We start from the raw sequence: 14,828 nt of genomic DNA on the forward strand, positions 1-14,828 counted from the left end.
AGCATGACCTACAATAAAAGAACATTATTTAATTTGAATCCGAAGTGGAGTGTAACTTTTTTATGCAAATATGTAGACGGAGAATCACAATGCCTTGTATGTGAAAAACGTGTGGTGTGTAAGGTTTTTAACATAAAGAGACATTATGAGCTGCACAGGAGTGAATATGATGAATATGTAGGAGAAGAAAGGAAAAGTATATACAAATCCTTAAGTCTAAACGAAGAGCCCGATTCGATGTGCCAAATTACAGAAGGTCGGAAAAATTAAAATTATTAAAATTTTTTTTTAATTTCTTAGGAAAGCGAAGATTACGTTGTAGATGCAAAGCGTGCAACTTATGAAATCGCGTTAAACCTTTCTTTTGAGAATAGTGCATTTTCGGATGGCGAATTGGTGAAGTATTGTATATTATGTATTTGACAAAAGTACAGATATATCTGACATAGCCCCAATTAGCGATTTTTATCCGAGGAGTTGATGCCCAGCTAAATATATGTGAAGAACCTTTGGACATTATTCCAATGAAAGGGACGACTAAAGGTGAAGATTTATTTCAATGTGTTAATGAATGTACGCATGGGTGTATTATGGCGAAAAGTGGTTTGCGTTGCCACCGATGGTGCGAAAACCATGAGCGGATGCAAACAAATTTCTCTAATAATTTTTGTGAATTTTGTCATACTGTGCGCATTGCCATATGCGTGTGATTTGAATTTTAGAGCAACTAAGTACTCACCAAGAATACCCACTCTGCTATGATAATTTCCTCAATGTTTTTTGAAAGAATCCTCTATTTTTTTAATGGAAACATGTATGAATTGTCCTTTTTAACAAAATAAAATGTATAACATGCATTGTTTAAATAAAATATGGCTGGTTGAGATTACTGTTCGCTGTTGTGACCAGCATTCTTTAAAAAAATGCACTAACATAAAAACATACGATATACATACATACTTATATGTAAACGAAGACAATTTTTTCATTCAGAAAAATATACACCGATTGTCAGTACAAATTTTTCTCCACATAGTTTAGCAACTATGAAACTTTGACATGCGAATGTTCAAACTTCTTGATTATAAAATCGCCTATGCTTCTTGATTACAAAAATTATAAAAGTAAATAAAATAGAAATTTGCAAAGATGATGTTAATATTCAAAGAAGCGTTTCCAATAAAAAAACCAAAAGCATTTTATTATTTAATATGAACGATCAACACTTCGAAATCCCCTAACATGGAATGAAGTACCCTTATCTGGTAACTTTGCTATTGGCAAAGCTTCACTCTCTTTTTTACAAACACATATGCGTTGCTCAGAAGTGATTAATATACGTACACGCCTATTGCTTACCCTTCTGATGTAAGTTTGTCGCCCCCCCATCTAGCACTTTGCTAGCACGCTCTGCTGCGAGCGTGCCACTCTGCTGCCCGTCCCTAGTCTACAGTAACAAGCCTGCGACGATTTGTGAGCTCAGAGCCAATATTGAACGCGAAATTGCTGGAATTTCGGCCGATTTATGCAAAAGAGTGGTCGAAAATTGGGTTCAACGATTGGACTTCGTAAAACGTGCTCGCGGTGGTCATGCAAAAGAAATCTGTTGCGCTCTTACTAAAAAACGCTTTATATCTGTTTTATTTTTCATTGCATCATAAACTTGTTTTTGTTGATCTTCATTTAGAGATATTGGATATTTAATGTATCGTTCACATTTTGGAATACAATTAATTTCATCTTTATTCTCATTTTTATTATCTATCAATTCTTCAGTTGTCGAACCCATACCCATTTCTCTTTTGAATTTCATAGCATTAGTATATTAGTTAAATATGCATTTACTTTTTCTGATAAACTAGCATCTTTTGCTAAAACTCTTGGCCATGCTTTATCTTCTAAAATTTTATCAGCTTCGAGTCTTTTATTTATTTCATTACTTTTGGAATATGCAATATCATGTTCTTTAGCTGCTTCATCTAATTTATTAATTGGATGCATATCTTTTTCAAGTTTTAATTCAAGATTAGTACCAGGTCCTAAATAATTATATCCTGGAGAATGTAACTCAAATGGAAGATTATTTTTAAGATTATTTATAATACCGTTACCATAATATCGTACCATTTATTTAATAAAAAAAAAGTAATGCATTTATATTTCTTTTGGAAATGATTTAAATTCACTTTGTGAACGGTTTCCGAAGAAAACACAATAAATACTTATTATGTTTATATATATTGTATTTACCAATTTTCACCAATAATTTTAGGTATAGGAGATATTAACCACCTTTTATTCTATCTTTCCTTTTTTTTGATTTGAATCATTCTCAATTGTTCCCAATTGTTCGAGTTTATACTGCTGTTTAATAGTTTTACGTATAGTATTCATACCAATGTTTGTTAGTCCAATATTTAGAGTATTAAGGGATATATGTTCAGTTTACCAAAATCAGTTTTAGTTATCTTGTGAGTTAGTGCAGTTTTTAAATAGCCATATGCATAATTTTCAGCTCTTAATTGATTTAGTTCATTCAAATTTTTTGGTATATTTACACCAACTTTTGCATTTTTGAAACTAGACATATGTTGTTTTACAATACTTAAATTAGATTGATTTTTAGAGGTGGAGGTGGTGGTATATAATATTGTGCTAGTGATACCATTTTAGAATTTATTTATAATTTATATAATATATATATAAATTTTTTTTAATATTTTTTTTATTATAAATAAATAATAAATTTATTTTTGTAAACCGTTAACATTGTCAAAATGTCAAATATTCATACCATTACAACTACTCAAAATAATGAACCTCCTATATTAAAATTATGACTTAATAATATAAAAACAATAAACATGGAAGAAATTAATAAACAAGTTGAAGAAACTAAACAATTTTTACGTAATAATTCTGCATTTACACAAAACAGAAATGCATTTGTTAAACGTTTGAATGTTGCTGCTCAAGATACTAATGATGAGTGATATAATCATGCACAGATTATTAGAAAAAGTAATAATAACACAGTCCTGCGAGGTACAGTTTCTAAAACGGCTATGGATGTTTCCTGAAGGTTTTTCATGCTGAAAACGAATATGACCTTGAAAATGCTCCAGCATGTCAGGATTTTTGGCAATTTGAGGTTAAATAGTCAAAAAATGCAAATTTTGGCCATTTAAAAATTTTTTTTTGAGCAAGGTAAATTTTTTTTTAATTTTCCACAACGGCATCGCAAAGTACTACTCTTTAGCTTTAAGGTCCTTTTTTAAAAATATTTTTACGATTAATATAAAAAAAGTTATTCTATTTTGAATTAGAGACTTTTAGATATGCAAATTCAACCTTTCTAACCCTCTAACGCCCCTGTAAAGGGCGAAGTTATAAATGAAAAAATGATATTAGAATTTGCACAAATGGTTTCTTCTGATCTAATAAATCAATTAGTAGAAAAAAACAAAAAAATGGAAAACATAATTGAAAATTTAGCAGATGAAATTATGACATCTATAAAATAGAAGAGTAGAAAATTAACTGATGATGAACTTTTCAATATGATATTTAAAAGAAATAATAAAATATTAATTAATAAATACAGAAAATAATTCTAAATATAAATATAACAAAAATTTATGTAAAAATAATTCCACTCGAAAATAACAGTAGTAAACATAATCTTTATTGGGAGGGTAATATATGTGCTAACAATTCAAATTGTATAAATAACATTGCAATAATAACAATAGTTATAATAGTCATCAGTGCTCTTATTTATATTATTGTATTTTATCTTATAATGAAATTAATAGCATAAAGTTATTAATAAAATTCTCAAATAAAGAAAGTACTACCAAAATAACTTCTAAACTTGATGAAAATAATATCAAACTAGACGATTTTAGTGGAGAAAATTTAACATATAAATGAACTAAAAGACTTATTATGTAATATTTATTCATTAATTAAAAAAGTACAAAATATTTATTATTTAAATGGAAAATAAAATAAATTGCGATAAAAACAACTATGTTAAACAAAATCAATTAATAGAAATAGATTTAATTATTTCAAATGAAATAGATAAACTTATGCAAAATGAATACATTTCAATATACTAATTATTATTCTATTAATAATGTTTTTTTATAATTTGATAAGGCAATTAAATACAAGGCTACAATTATTTTAAATAACGGTTTCCTTTAGAAACATATTAGCAAATTTTTAAATATTTTTTAGTTAAATAAAGAAATAAGAAAAAGGTATCGAATCTTATGACTTTTATGAATTCTACACTATTAAATGAATATGGAAGACCGATAAAAATAAATATTAATAATCAAGACATTGAAACATTACCATCAAAAAGTTTACTTAATATTAGAGGGCAAATTATTGCAAAAGATAAAGATGGTAATATATTAGATAAGCTTAATCCTGATAGAATAAATTTTGTAAATAATGGAATAAGAAATCTTTTTAGTAAAATTACATATTTTATTAATTCAGTTGAAATTGACAAAATAGAAAATCTTGGAATAACAACAACAATTAAAGGATTAGCATCATTATCTAATGATTTATCATTAAATAATGCACCAAACAGCGGAGAACAACTAAAAGCGTATGTGACGCTATCATCAGAAAGTACAAACAAAATTCTCCAGAAGGAACGCGTTAAAATAGGAAGGATCAACTGCAAAATGAGACTTTGCATTGACAAAAAGAAATGCTACCGGTGCTTTGAAACCGGACACTTACAATGGCAGTGTAAAGGGCCTGATAGAAAAGGTAAAGGACTGTGTATACGATGCGGGAAGCCAGGACACAAAATTAAAGAATGCAGCAACCCACCGGATTGTTGTAAATATATGCCGAAATAAAGGTCTTTCTGACACAGGTCATAGGCTAGGCTCCGTATGATGTGCGAAGTATAACGCAAGCGGGCTCAGCAGCAATGCCCAAGATGAAAAGTGCATACCCGAAGAAGTCCATGTACTGGTGGACAAACGAAATCCGCGATCTGAGGCATACGTGCATCAGCAAAAGAAGGAAGTATACAAGAGCACGAAGAACCACTCTCACTACAGCAGAGCACGCCGAACACAAAGCTGCAAAAAGCACCCTAAAGACGGCCATCCTGAAAAGCAAGAAAGAAAAATGGGGTATAAACCAAAATCCCTGCTAAACATGCTCGGAGCAAGGCAGCCACCTCCTGAACTAAGCGAAGCCACTATGGAAAACATAGTGAATACACACTGTATTTTATCTTATAATGAAATTAATAGCATAAAGTTATTAATAAAATTCTCAAATAAAGAAAGTACTACCAAAATAACTTCTAAACTTGATGAAAATAATATCAAACTAGACGATTTTAGTGGAGAAAATTTAACATATAAATGAACTGAAAGACTTATTATGTAATATTTATTCATTAATTAAAAAAGTACAAAATATTTATTATTTAAATGGAAAATAAAATAAATTGCGATAAAAACAACTATGTTAAACAAAATCAATTAATAGAAATAGATTTAATTATTTCAAATGAAATAGATAAACTAATGCAAAATGAATACATTTCAATATACTAATTATTATTCTATTAATAATGTTTTTTTATAATTTGATAAGGCAATTAAATACAAGGCTACAATTATTTTAAATAACGGTTTCCTTTAGAAACATATTAGCAAATTTTTAAATATTTTTTAGTTAAATAAAGAAATAAGAAAAAGGTATCTAATCTTATGACTTTTATGAATTCTACACTATTAAATGAATATGGAAGACCGATAAAAATAAATATTAATAATCAAGACATTGAAACATTACCATCAAAAAGTTTACTTAATATTAGAGGGCAAATTATTGCAAAAGATAAAGATGGTAATATATTAGATAAGCTTAATCCTGATAGAATAAATTTTGTAAATAATGGAATAAGAAATCTTTTTAGTAAAATTACATATTTTAGTAATTCAGTTGAAATTGACAAAATAGAAAATCTTGGAATAACAACAACAATTAAAGGATTAGCATCATTATCTAATGATTTATCATTAAATAATGCACCAAACAGCGGAGAACAACTAAAAGCGTATGTGACGCTATCATCAGAAAGTACAAACAAAATTCTCCAGAAGGAACGCGTTAAAATAGGAAGGATCAACTGCAAAATGAGACTTTGCATTGACAAAAAGAAATGCTACCGGTGCTTTGAAACCGGACACTTACAATGGCAGTGTAAAGGGCCTGATAGAAAAGGTAAAGGACTGTGTATACGATGCGGGAAGCCAGGACACAAAATTAAAGAATGCAGCAACCCACCGGATTGTTGTAAATATATGCCGAAATAAAGGTCTTTCTGACACAGGTCATAAGCTAGGCTCCGTATGATGTGCGAAGGATAACGCAAGCGGGCCCAGCAGCAATGCCCAAGATGAAAAGTGCATACCCGAAGAAGTCCATGTACTGGTGGACAAACGAAATCCGCGATCTGAGGCATACGTGCATCAGCAAAAGAAGGAAGTATACAAGAGCACGAAGAACCACTCTCACTACAGCAGAGCACGCCGAACACAAAGCTGCAAAAAGCACCCTAAAGACGGCCATCCTGAAAAGCAAGAAAGAAAAATGGGGTATAAACCAAAATCCCTGCTAAACATGCTCGGAGCAAGGCAGCCACCTCCTGAACTAAGCGAAGCCACTATGGAAAACATAGTGAATACACACTGTATTTTATCTTATAATGAAATTAATAGCATAAAGTTATTAATAAAATTCTCAAATAAAGAAAGTACTACCAAAATAACTTCTAAACTTGATGAAAATAATATCAAACTAGACGATTTTAGTGGAGAAAATTTAACATATAAATGAACTAAAAGACTTATTATGTAATATTTATTCATTAATTAAAAAAGTACAAAATATTTATTATTTAAATGGAAAATAAAATAAATTGCGATAAAAACAACTATGTTAAACAAAATCAATTAATAGAAATAGATTTAATTATTTCAAATGAAATAGATAAACTAATGCAAAATGAATACATTTCAATATACTAATTATTATTCTATTAATAATGTTTTTTTATAATTTGATAAGGCAATTAAATACAAGGCTACAATTATTTTAAATAACGGTTTCCTTTAGAAACATATTAGCAAATTTTTAAATATTTTTTAGTAAAATAAAGAAATAAGAAAAAGGTATCGAATCTTATGACTTTTATGAATTCTACACTATTAAATGAATATGGAAGACCGATAAAAATAAATATTAATAATCAAGACATTGAAACATTACCATCAAAAAGTTTACTTAATATTAGAGGGCAAATTATTGCAAAAGATAAAGATGGTAATATATTAGATAAGCTTAATCCTGATAGAATAAATTTTGTAAATAATGGAATAAGAAATCTTTTTAGTAAAATTACATATTTTATTAATTCAGTTGAAATTGACAAAATAGAAAATCTTGGAATAACAACAACAATTAAAGGATTAGCATCATTATCTAATGATTTATCATTAAATAATGCACCAAACAGCGGAGAACAACTAAAAGCGTATGTGACGCTATCATCAGAAAGTACAAACAAAATTCTCCAGAAGGAACGCGTTAAAATAGGAAGGATCAACTGCACAATGAGACTTTGCATTGACAAAAAGAAATGCTACCGGTGCTTTGAAACCGGACACTTACAATGGCAGTGTAAAGGGCCTGATAGAAAAGGTAAAGGACTGTGTATACGATGCGGGAAGCCAGGACACAAAATTAAAGAATGCAGCAACCCACCGGATTGTTGTAAATATATGCCGAAATAAAGGTCTTTCTGACACAGGTCATAGGCTAGGCTCCGTATGATGTGCGAAGTATAACGCAAGCGGGCTCAGCAGCAATGCCCAAGATGAAAAGTGCATACCCGAAGAAGTCCATGTACTGGTGGACAAACGAAATCCGCGATCTGAGGCATACGTGCATCAGCAAAAGAAGGAAGTATACAAGAGCACGAAGAACCACTCTCACTACAGCAGAGCACGCCGAACACAAAGCTGCAAAAAGCACCCTAAAGACGGCCATCCTGAAAAGCAAGAAAGAAAAATGGGGTATAAACCAAAATCCCTGCTAAACATGCTCGGAGCAAGGCAGCCACCTCCTGAACTAAGCGAAGCCACTATGGAAAACATAGTGAATACACACTGTATTTTATCTTATAATGAAATTAATAGCATAAAGTTATTAATAAAATTCTCAAATAAAGAAAGTACTACCAAAATAACTTCTAAACTTGATGAAAATAATATCAAACTAGACGATTTTAGTGGAGAAAATTTAACATATAAATGAACTAAAAGACTTATTATGTAATATTTATTCATTAATTAAAAAAGTACAAAATATTTATTATTTAAATGGAAAATAAAATAAATTGCGATAAAAACAACTATGTTAAACAAAATCAATTATTAGAAATAGATTTAATTATTTCAAATGAAATAGATAAACTAATGCAAAATGAATACATTTCAATATACTAATTATTATTCTATTAATAATGTTTTTTTATAATTTGATAAGGCAATTAAATACAAGGCTACAATTATTTTAAATAACGGTTTCCTTTAGAAACATATTAGCAAATTTTTAAATATTTTTTAGTTAAATAAAGAAATAAGAAAAAGGTATCGAATCTTATGACTTTTATGAATTCTACACTATTAAATGAATATGGAAGACCGATAAAAATAAATATTAATAATCAAGACATTGAAACATTACCATCAAAAAGTTTACTTAATATTAGAGGGCAAATTATTGCAAAAGATAAAGATGGTAATATATTAGATAAGCTTAATCCTGATAGAATAAATTTTGTAAATAATGGAATAAGAAATCTTTTTAGTAAAATTACATATTTTATTAATTCAGTTGAAATTGACAAAATAGAAAATCTTGGAATAACAACAACAATTAAAGGATTAGCATCATTATCTAATGATTTATCATTAAATAATGCACCAAACAGCGGAGAACAACTAAAAGCGTATGTGACGCTATCATCAGAAAGTACAAACAAAATTCTCCAGAAGGAACGCGTTAAAATAGGAAGGATCAACTGCACAATGAGACTTTGCATTGACAAAAAGAAATGCTACCGGTGCTTTGAAACCGGACACTTACAATGGCAGTGTAAAGGGCCTGATAGAAAAGGTAAAGGACTGTGTATACGATGCGGGAAGCCAGGACACAAAATTAAAGAATGCAGCAACCCACCGGATTGTTGTAAATATATGCCGAAATAAAGGTCTTTCTGACACAGGTCATAGGCTAGGCTCCGTATGATGTGCGAAGGATAACGCAAGCGGGCTCAGCAGCAATGCCCAAGATGAAAAGTGCATACCCGAAGAAGTCCGTGTACTGGTGGACAAACGAAATCCGCGATCTGAGGCATACGTGCATCAGCAAAAGAAGGAAGTATACAAGAGCACGAAGAACCACTCTCACTACAGCAGAGCACGCCGAACACAAAGCTGCAAAAAGCACCCTAAAGACGGCCATCCTGAAAAGCAAGAAAGAAAAATGGGGTATAAACCAAAATCCCTGCTAAACATGCTCGGAGCAAGGCAGCCACCTCCTGAACTAAGCGAAGCCACTATGGAAAACATAGTGAATACACTCTTCCCCATACATGACCTCATGGCAGAGAGAGTTGACGAGGAAAATATCGACCCACCCCCGCTCTTCACGGTAGGGAACTGAGAGAAGCAGCTGCAACTCTCAAAAATAACAAAGCGCCAGGTCCTGACGGGATTTCATCGGAGGTTTTGAAAATTATCGCAGTTGAGCGCCCACTAACGCTTCTCCACATTTACAATGCCTGCTTATATGAAGGAACTTTTCCAAAAATTTGGAAGAGGCAAAAGTTAGTCATCATAAGCAAATGGAAAGGAGACCCGGAAACCCCATCAGCGTATCGCCCTATGTGCATGCTCGACACGGCAGGGAAGCTGCTAGAAAAAATGCTGAAACCACGAATGGCAGCAGCGATAAGCGAATCGGGAGGCCTCTCGGATAGTAAACACGGCTTTTGACCGCGAAGGTCCACAATTGGAGCAATTGAGGATGTAGTAAAGAGCATAGTAAAGCACGCAGCATAAATCAATTTTCCCGACCAATCGTGCTCCTCGCTACAATCGATGTAAAGAACGCTTTCAACAGCGCAAAGTGGAAAAATATGATAGACGTATTGGAGAAGCGGTTCAAAATACCCCAAAACCTGATGAAGATGATCCGCTGTTACCTCAAAGACCACGTACTCATTTATGGTACAAGAAGAGGACAACGGACAAAAAAGATAACCTCTGGCGCGGCCCAAGGCTCCATACTAGGCCCCGATCTCTGGAACGTTAGTTATGACGGCATCCTCTCCATCGACATGCCCGACGATTGCTACCTAGTAGGATACGCGGACGATGTCGCAGCAGTAATTACCGCACGGGATGTAGACGCAGCAAGGCGGAAATTTACACAAACGATGACAAAAATCAAGACATAGCTCGATTCGCAAGACTTTAGTTTAGCTCCGGAAAAACAGAACTGATACTATTTACGAGAGCGCGCATTCCTGTAGAAGTGACAATGCCAGTCTACACAGAGAACAAAACAACCTCAAAAGTGGTGAAATATCTGGGCATCAAACCCGACCACAAGCTGACATACTGGGCACAAATCCAGTACGCTGCTAAAAATTCCACCAAAACAATCTCAAGGCTATCAAGACTAATGGCTAACATCGGAGGACTCATCGCAAGCAGGCGGAAGCCCATTTTACTATATGGATGTGAAGTGGTGCTGCCACACTTAAAACTGAGTGTCGCCGCAAAATCCTGTCCAAGGCCTAAAGAACCGCCGCCCTCCGTGTTGCTTCAGCTTATCGCACGGTATCAGAAGCAGCAGTACTCATTATTAGCGGCACTATACCTATAGATCTGCTAGCGAGAGAGCGAAAAGAACTATACAATTTTAAAAAGAGCGAGACAAACGCCATATGAAACTACACATGCGCCCGCACTAAAACGAGGGCAAAGCAGCAAATTAGAGAACATACACTGCAAATATGGCAAGAGCGATGGGAGTCAGAGACAAAATGCAGATGGACGAAGAGACTTATGTATACCAAATCTAGACAAATGGTATAAAAGACAGTTCAGCGAGGTAAACTATTATACTACACAGATGCTATCTGGACATGGATATTTTTATAAATACCTTAACAAAATAGGCAAGTCAGAAACCACTAAATACATCTACGGAGATGCACTTATTGACGACGCAGATCACACTTTCTTCAAATGTGAGAGACGGAAACTAGATCGCGAAGCTATCGAAGGCAGACTAGGCCCCTTAAGAGCTGATAACATAACTGATGAAATGATAGAAAGCGACAACATGAAGCCCCGCAGATACAGACACAAGAAGACGAGCCTATAGCATAAATGGTGGCTACAAAAATGGTGGACACAGACGTGGGTGAATAGAATTGGTACCTTTCATGGACACCGTTCTGAGCCCTCCCGAAGTAATGCACCAAGCAGTTCCGGGAGGGGAGTTTTCCCAGGAGAGGAGGAGGGACTGTTTTAGTGGCCACACCAAACGACGCAGGAGACAACGGTCGCTGTAAGTGCGAAGGCTTTTTGAACCCTACCTCACCCACCAAAAAAAAAAAAAATTAATCATTAAATAATGGTGGTTGGCAAATAGTAAATAAAGGTACTGTTTGTAATAAGAAAGGCTATTTTTCTGTTAGCATTCCTTTGTGTATATTAATAGGATTTTTTTATGATTACAAAAATTTCAAATTTTTTAATTAATCAAATATTAGAGTTAATAATATCAAATAATGATACAAATTGTTTAATTATTGATGGTAGTTTAAGTGATCATACTTTTTCTATTGATTTTAATCAAGTAGAATGGAGAATGCCTCATGTTAAATTTTCGGTTGAAGTTAATCATGAAATTAATACAAATATTTCAAATAATACAAATTTTCAAATGTAGGTATTTTAGGAATTGGAGATATTATTGTACTTCTGCAATTCCAGCTGTAAAGACTTATACTTGGAATATAACATCATCTAGTGCTAAACCTAGATATTTTCTTATTACATTTCAAACATTAAGAAATCAGAATAATTATAAAGTCAATAGTAAATTTGGCCATTGTTATTTAGAAAATGTTGTAGTTAAATTAAATACAAATATATATCCAAACTATGATATGCAACTATCTATTAATCAAAAAAAATTTGATACATTATATAATATGTTTCTAGATTTTAAAAATTCATATTATGGTTCTAGTATAAATAATTTACCAATAGTTAATTATGATACATTTTTAAAAGAATATCCAATTATATGCATTGATACGTCTAAACAAAATGAGGTAATTAAAAAGGCTGCTATTGATATTAAAATTGAATTTAAATGGACAGAAAATTTTCCAGCAAATACAACTGTTCATTGTTTAATTACACAGGCCTGCGAAATCTTGCTTTTTTACAGTTTCTAAAACCGCTATGGGTGTTTCCTGAAGGTTTTTTATGCTGAAAACGAATATGACTTTGAAAATGCTCCAGCACGTCAGAATTTTTGGCAGTTTGAGGTTAAATAGTCAAAAAATGCAGATTTTGGCCATTTAAAAAATTTTTTTTTGAGCAAGGTAAATTTCGCAAAGTATTACTCTTTAGCTTTAAGGTCCTTTTTTTAAATATTTTTACGATTTATATAAAAAAAGTTATTCTATTTTGAATTAGAGACTTTTAGATATGCAAATTCAACCTTTCTAATCCTCTAACGCCCCTGTAAAGGGCGAATTCAAAATATAACTTTTTTTATATTAATCGCAAAAATATTTTTAAAAATGGATTTTAAAACTGAAGAGTAGTACTTTGCGATGCCGTTGTGGAAAATTAAAAAAAAATTTATTTAAAATTTAACACCTATAGCCGTTTTAGAAACTGTACCTCGCAGGACTGTGTTATTAGTGATGATAATTATTCGTATAATCCACTAACAAATCAAGTAATGCATGTTTGACGTGTTTTTTAAATGTTTTAATATTTTAATTAGATTTAATTTATAATTAATTGAAATAAATATGTAATTAATTATATTAATAATTAAAAAATCTATCTAAAATTTACAAGTTTCTAAACGATTCGCAAAACAAATATAATATATAAACAAATAAGAAAAATATACATTTTTAGAAGATATGATAATCCAATTTAATAAATTGTGTATTAAAAATGATTTAGAATCTAAAGATATAAAATGTTTACCAATTCAATCTCTACCAACGCCTGAAAATGTTAAACCATATTCTGTAATAATATTTGATGATATCTCTACAGAACAGCAAGATAATATTGCCAATTATTTTACTTGTGGTAGACACAATAACATTCCTAAGCAACTGATAAGAGATTATGCTAACTATATAATTTTATTTACAAGAACAGTTTAGGTTTTTAGTAATAGATAAAGAACAAGAAACTAATGATGGTAGATATAAAAAAATGTTTGAATTTTTCTTTGCAGTATAAAAAAAAATGTTTGAGTTTTTGTTGAATAAGATTTTTTATTATTAGTTTTTTATATTTTTCTAATATTAGTTTTTCGACTTCGTCATGTATTGTCTTATCACTCAAATCAGTTTTTTTCTAAAAATGTTAAAGAATATTTTATATTTGTAAAATTTATCCTTCTAACCCAATAATATATTTAATAAGAGACTTAAATTATGAACCAATATTAGGTAACTTCAGAGAGTTCAAATTTGAAGTTTCCTACGAAAACTTATAAAGAAGAATTACAAAAAACTATTCAATAAATTTAAACATTTGATTTTTTGGTCCGCGTGGACAAATGCTTATCTTGCAGTTTGTGACTCATATTTACTCTGTCAATGGCATAAAGCTTATTCTATTTATAGTTTATGAGCAGTGTTGATAAGATCAACGTTTTGTTTTGCAAACATGCTCACTTTGTGAACGATTTCGACAGAGTCAACATATGTACTGTTTAGATGAGTTGGTTAAGCGATTGGAATTGTAACAATAATTTGTGTTGCGTGTTCGAATCTCGAATAAACCAACGACTCTTCTTTTGAAGAGTCGCTGTTTTTTTTTGAAAGGCACTTGTAAATATGAAGGTGTTCTTTTTTTTAATTTAAAAATTAACTTAATTTTTACAAATTACTTACTTACTAGGATCGCCCGTACGTCGAAATTTCGACGTTATTCGGCGTTAAATAAATACGGAGAGCAAAATTTAGTCATACCTTTTTTTAGTATTTATAGTCATAGAAAAAAGTTGAAACATATATAAATGGATAGCTTATGTTGAAACTTTTTAGATGATATATGTGAATAGATGTGGTAAAATTAAATGTGAAAAATATCCCATTTTACCTGTATTAAGCGATCCTGTATTTGTATATTTCAAATATCATAATTTTTTTTATTCATGAATTGGAAACATTTAATTTCTGGTATTACGGAAAAAAATAATTCTGTTTGAAAAGGCATAATAAAAAACAATCATTAATTAATCCATGACCATCATAATTTCTGAATCAAATTTATAATAGTATTGATTCTCAATATGTATATAAGTTTCCAGTGGTTTCATCAACTTTTATATCATGATACATATATATAATATCATGATACATATTATAACATGATATATTATATCATAATACAGGCAAAATAGTGTGATTAATTTTACTTGCATCT

Source organism: Anastrepha obliqua, chromosome 6 (assembly GCF_027943255.1).
Source record: "Anastrepha obliqua isolate idAnaObli1 chromosome 6, idAnaObli1_1.0, whole genome shotgun sequence".
NCBI lineage: Eukaryota > Metazoa > Arthropoda > Insecta > Diptera > Tephritidae > Anastrepha > Anastrepha obliqua.